This window comes from Echeneis naucrates, chromosome 11 (assembly GCF_900963305.1).
Source record: "Echeneis naucrates chromosome 11, fEcheNa1.1, whole genome shotgun sequence".
In the NCBI taxonomy this organism is placed as follows: domain Eukaryota; kingdom Metazoa; phylum Chordata; class Actinopteri; order Carangiformes; family Echeneidae; genus Echeneis; species Echeneis naucrates.
In genome coordinates, this window is record NC_042521.1 from 960,997 (window position 1) to 966,629 (window position 5,633).

Genomic DNA, 5,633 nt, shown 5'->3' on the forward strand with positions numbered 1-5,633 from the left:
GTCCAATCCTAGAAATGTTTCGACCGAACTGACAGAATGTTCTGCTTCTTTAGCACTGAGCTACAGAGGAGGAGCAGGCCGATCCAGTAATCTTAAGCCGTATTTTGATCTGACTGGAAACTATCCCAGGAGCCCTAAACCTGGTCAAGAGAGCTCTGTCCAGCCTGGTGGTTCTCTGGGATCTTCTGCACCCAGTTATGCTTGGAGCGGTTCATTGGGGAGCCCGAGGCCTGCTGTACGTTCTCATGGTGGACTAGTAGAAGGTTATGACAGGAAAGGAGGCATTTCTAATTATGAGTCTTCAAAACCCAGAAAACCACAAGACAACGTCCTCCAGTCCAAAGCTGGCATGTGGGATATTCCTTTGCCACAGAGTGGCAACAGTCATGAGTCAGGTATTGCTTCAAGTAATGAGCTGTTTTCTGACTACAACCCGAGGCCCCAGCAGCCCGCCAACCCTGGCCAGGCGCCGGGCCGACCGCAGCCGAGGCCCCAGCATCCCGCGTACCCTGGCCAGGCGCCGGGCCGACCGCAGCCGAGGCCCCAGCATCCCGCGTACCCTGGCCAGGCGCCGGGCCGACCGCAGCCGAGGCCCCAGCATCCCGCGTACCCTGGCCAGGCGCCGGGCCGACCGCAGCCGAGGCCCCAGCATCCCGCGTACCCTGGCCAGGCGCCGGGCCGACCGCAGCCGAGGCCCCAGCATCCCGCGTACCCTGGCCAGGCGCCGGGCCGACCGCAGCCGAGGCCCCAGCATCCCGCGAACCCTGGCCAGGCGCCGGGCCGACCGCAGCCGAGGCCCCAGCATCCCGCCAACCCTGGCCAGGCGCCGGGCCGACCGCAGCCGAGGCCCCAGCATCCCGCCAACCCTGGCCAGGCGCCGGGCCGACCGCAGCCGAGGCCCCAGCATCCCGCCAACCCTGGCCAGGCGCCGGGCCGACCGCAGCCGAGGCCCCAGCATCCCGCCAACCCTGGCCAGGCGCCGGGCCGACCGCAGCCGAGGCCCCAGCATCCCGCCAACCCTGGCCAGGCGCCGGGCCGACCGCAGCCGAGGCCCCAGCATCCCGCCAACCCTGGCCAGGCGCCGGGCCGACCGCAGCCGAGGCCCCAGCATCCCGCCAACCCTGGCCAGGCGCCGGGCCGACCGCAGCCGAGGCCCCAGCATCCCGCCAACCCTGGCCAGGCGCCGGGCCGACCGCAGCCGAGGCCCCAGCATCCCGCCAACCCTGGCCAGGCGCCGGGCCGACCGCAGCCGAGGCCCCAGCATCCCGCCAACCCTGGCCAGGCGCCGGGCCGACCTGGAATGTGGGATATTCCTTCTCCACAGAGGGGCAACAGTCGTGAGTCGGTCATTGTTTCAAGTAATGCAATTGTGATGTCTTCTGCTCATGAGCCTCAGGCGCAGGGCCGACCGCAGCCGAGGCCCCAGCAGCCCGCCTACCCTGGCCAGGCGCGGGGCCGACCGCAGCCATACAATGCTGGAGTTCTGCAGAGCAAAGCTGGCATGTGGGATTTGGTTACTCCTGATGATCTCAAGGCAATGGCGCAGTTGTCTGAACCTCAAATTCAGCCACGAGCTCATCCAAGACCCCAGCAGCCCACGTACCATGGAAGATCCCAGCCAAGAGCCTATCCCCCTACATGGCAGGGGCCAAACAATCAGTGGCAGTGAAGCATTCTGGTTTAGTGTAAGTAGTTGCAGATCAATGTTTCAGACTTGAACGCTTTAAACATCTTGTTGTGCTTCAAATGAAGTTTTCTTCAGTCAGTTGCACAACTGAACTGTCGGTGTTTCTCTTCTCAGGTGCTGACCATCTGGAAGCCCTCATGGTATTTACCTGAATGAATAAAGTACTTGGAACTGAACATCTTGTTTGTCTTTGGAAATGTTGTACGTCTTTGAATGTGGGCTACATTGTTTCAAACTCAACTTGCTTAAATTCCAACATTGGGTCTGAAGGAAATCCTGGATTCACTACTAAAGCCATCACTGTATACCTTAAACTGGCATAATGACCACCAGGGGGTGACTCCATTAGTTACTGACGGAAGTCAGACTTTCTCAACCCAAAAAAAGCAAAATGGTTGACCCCTTTTGAACCAGAGGATCCAAAATGGCTGCTCACAGAATGTGAAACCTTCATTGTGATATTTTGTCTTGACTACTGTGCTCTAATTTTTGAGCCCAGTGGCACCTGGTTTGTGTGCATCACATTAGAAACCAACCAATTCTGTTTCAAAATAAAATGTAATCCGTTGCTCTAACAAGTCTGTAGATCTGTGAGGATTAATCTAATACTCCATGTGCTGAGGACTATCTCAGCATTGCTGATAGGAAGAGACGTTACTGTCATTTTCTCATTTTTTAATTCATTGTGTTGCATTAAAAAAAATCAGAACCAAAATAAAACCAAATGTCTCCATCCATTACAATCTCAGACAGCCGGCTGAAGGGGAACACCTGTCTGGGCTGTCAGAGTGTCTCTGCTGAGGACTCAAACCTGACTCCAATCAAATCATCAGTGTGTCACATGACCACTGCCAGCACATAAAGAGGACTCTGAGCTTCTGGAGGACACAAAGCTGGAACTCCAGCATCTGAGTTTACTGTGAGCCGCCAAGCAGCAAAGGTTGTGGCCGAGGTTTGGTTTCAGCCACCGAACATGGAGTCTGGACTTTGTGTGAGGTAAGTCCTCTTTCCTAAAGGATTGTTCAAAGTTAGTTTAAAAAAAAAAAAAAAAAAACTTCTCTGGTTTTCTCGTTGGGGGCTGGCTCTCATGTGACTTTCTCTACCTTCCAGGGTGCTCCTGCTCTCACTGGTAGCCTTTGGGCCACATGTTAATGGTAAGCCTTCAGTCTGCTCAAATTGTAGTCCAATCCTAGAAATGTTTCGACCGAACTGACAGAATGTTCTGCTTCTTTAGCACTGAGCTACAGAGGAGGAGCAGGCCGATCCAGTAATCTTAAGCCGTATTTTGATCTGACTGGAAACTATCCCAGGAGCCCTAAACCTGGTCAAGAGAGCTCTGTCCAGCCTGGTGGTTCTCTGGGATCTTCTGCACCCAGTTATGCTTGGAGCGGTTCATTGGGGAGCCCGAGGCCTGCTGTACGTTCTCATGGTGGACTAGTAGAAGGTTATGACAGGAAAGGAGGCATTTCTAATTATGAGTCTTCAAAACCCAGAAAACCACAAGACAACGTCCTCCAGTCCAAAGCTGGCATGTGGGATATTCCTTTGCCACAGAGTGGCAACAGTCATGAGTCAGGTATTGCTTCAAGTAATGAGCTGTTTTCTGACTACAACCCGAGGCCCCAGCATCCCGCCTACCCTGGCCAGGCGCCGGGCCGACCGCAGCCGAGGCCCCAGCAGCCCGCCAACCCTGGCCAGGCGCAGGGCCGACCGCAGCCGAGGCCCCAGCAGCCCGCCAACCCTGGCCAGGCGCCGGGCCGACCGCAGCCGAGGGGACATCGTTATTCATGGAAAACACGGGACCATCAGTGGTAGTGCTGACAGCTCACTGACTCTATCCTGTCCGTGCTGTCACCTCAGCAGGAATTGTTCAAGTCTCAGTCACTCACAGCATTTTCTGCTCTCAAACTTGTAATTCAAAATGAATCTTGTCTTGAACAACTTGTCTTTTCAGTTGCCTGCTTTTGAACTAAAGCCCTTGAAACTGTGTCATCTTGACTAAAACTGTACTGCATCGACTCTCTCCCCCTTGTTTTCAATTTTGCAATTTCAGTTTTGTTCCTGACTCAATATCTGACTTTAAAATTCAGTGTCTCAATAAGAAAACTAATCTTAACGCCCCAATTTTCACTCAGACTTGTCATTATGTGTAACATGAAAGCGTTCGATTTGTAAAGGTGACCTGTCTCAAAGTGCATGCTCTTTAAACAGCGTGTCTCTGCAGAAATGCTCGACTTGGGCCCAACTGGAGACAGGGACTTGGCCAGCTGTGTCCTCCTGAATAATTGCAGAGGACAAATGGCTGCTTGTAAATGCAGAATGAGTTCTCTGGAGGTTTCAGTCCAGATTCTTCCCACTTCACCACTCAGTCTCATTTAGTTTGCTGAAACATGAAATCAGTTTTCCTGCTAATTTCAGATCTTTCACACCCAAACTCAAGAGTTCTGCTGCTCAACACATTTATGGGTTCAAATTTTTATGTGAATCACTTTAAGTTGTTTAAAGTCAGTTGAGTGCTGGGGGGGGGGGGACTTCAGGTCAAGGTCTGATGTTGGAGAAAAAGATGTGTGGTTGTAAGGAACCAAAAACAGAATTAATACTGATAAACTCAGCTTCAGATGCTGTGACTCCTCAGTTTTCTGCTTTTGGTCTGCTGACTTTACTCCCACTTCTTTTGTTCTTTCAGCTCCCCCCTTTTCCTCTCTGTCTGATTCCTGTTATTAGTGTGGTCTTTTTCTGGGCGGGGGGGTAATAACACTGTGTTGGGTTGTTGCTGCCCCCTGTCATTAAGCCACACAGCTCCGACTGTTTGAAGCTCTGCCAGCTTCACCATCTGATTCCTTCACGTCTTACTCCTGTAAGCTGCTTGACCCCCCCCGGCCTTCAACCAGCACCTGAACGCATCATTTTAGGGCTGGTTTTCACTCTCAGGTGGTGGAAACTCTTCCACATGGATGCTCACACCTGCAAAATAAGATCCTTATCGTCACCATTGTGGCTGAAAGTCGCCTTTGGCTTACATTCATACTTTCCATTAGTGCCAATAAAATGTCCAGCATTGAATTTTATTAAATTTTATGGACAAATAATTCAAAGCCAGCGAATGAAGCCTTGTCACTGGGTTAGGAAAATGAAATATCCATCCCATAATATCGTAATGTCTGTTTTTCACTGACTAGGTTTGACCACTGGGTGTCGTTTTACTCACTGATGAAAACAAAAGGTTAAAGATCAGAGGCTAAAAGATCAGATGCCCCTTTAGAGGGGCAGAAACCGCAGGTGGTATTAAAGAATACTTTTGGTAGTCAGGAGATTTTTGGAAACATCTAATGTTTGTCTTCACATCTAAACTTTGTTTCATTAACTGTCGACCTGAAGGACTTTGCTCCATCTTCACATGTGAAGCAGTCACTAGGTGGCGATGTAGTCTCAAATATCACATCTGTGTCCTAAACTAAATTACAGAGGAAATAACACAAAGGTATTTTGTCCTTCAGAGGAAGTTTCTTTATTTGTATCTGTAGATGAATTTGGTTTAACTTAGAAAGAGTCATCTATTTAATACATCTGTCCTCCTTGTACTGTAACTCTTCAAACCTTAAATGATCTATTCTTATATTACTCGAAGATCATTTCAAATAAGCTTCGTATTATTTCGTGTTTTGGCAGCTAGTCAAAATCAGTTGTGTTAATTTTAAGACTTGAATTTGTCCTTTTAATGTTAATAAACTGGCCATTTCAGAGTCGGTATTTTAAAAATGAACGGAATTGAAGTTAGTTTTTAGATGAGTAACCTGAGTGGTTGTATTTTCTATTTCTAACTCTGTTCATTAATAATAATGAAAAAAAAAAGCTCTGAAGGCGGGGCTTGTCGGAGGCGCGCTCCCGTATCTCCAGACGCGCTCCCGGCCGTGTCCTCCTCAGCAGCAGCGGCTTCCTGTGTGAA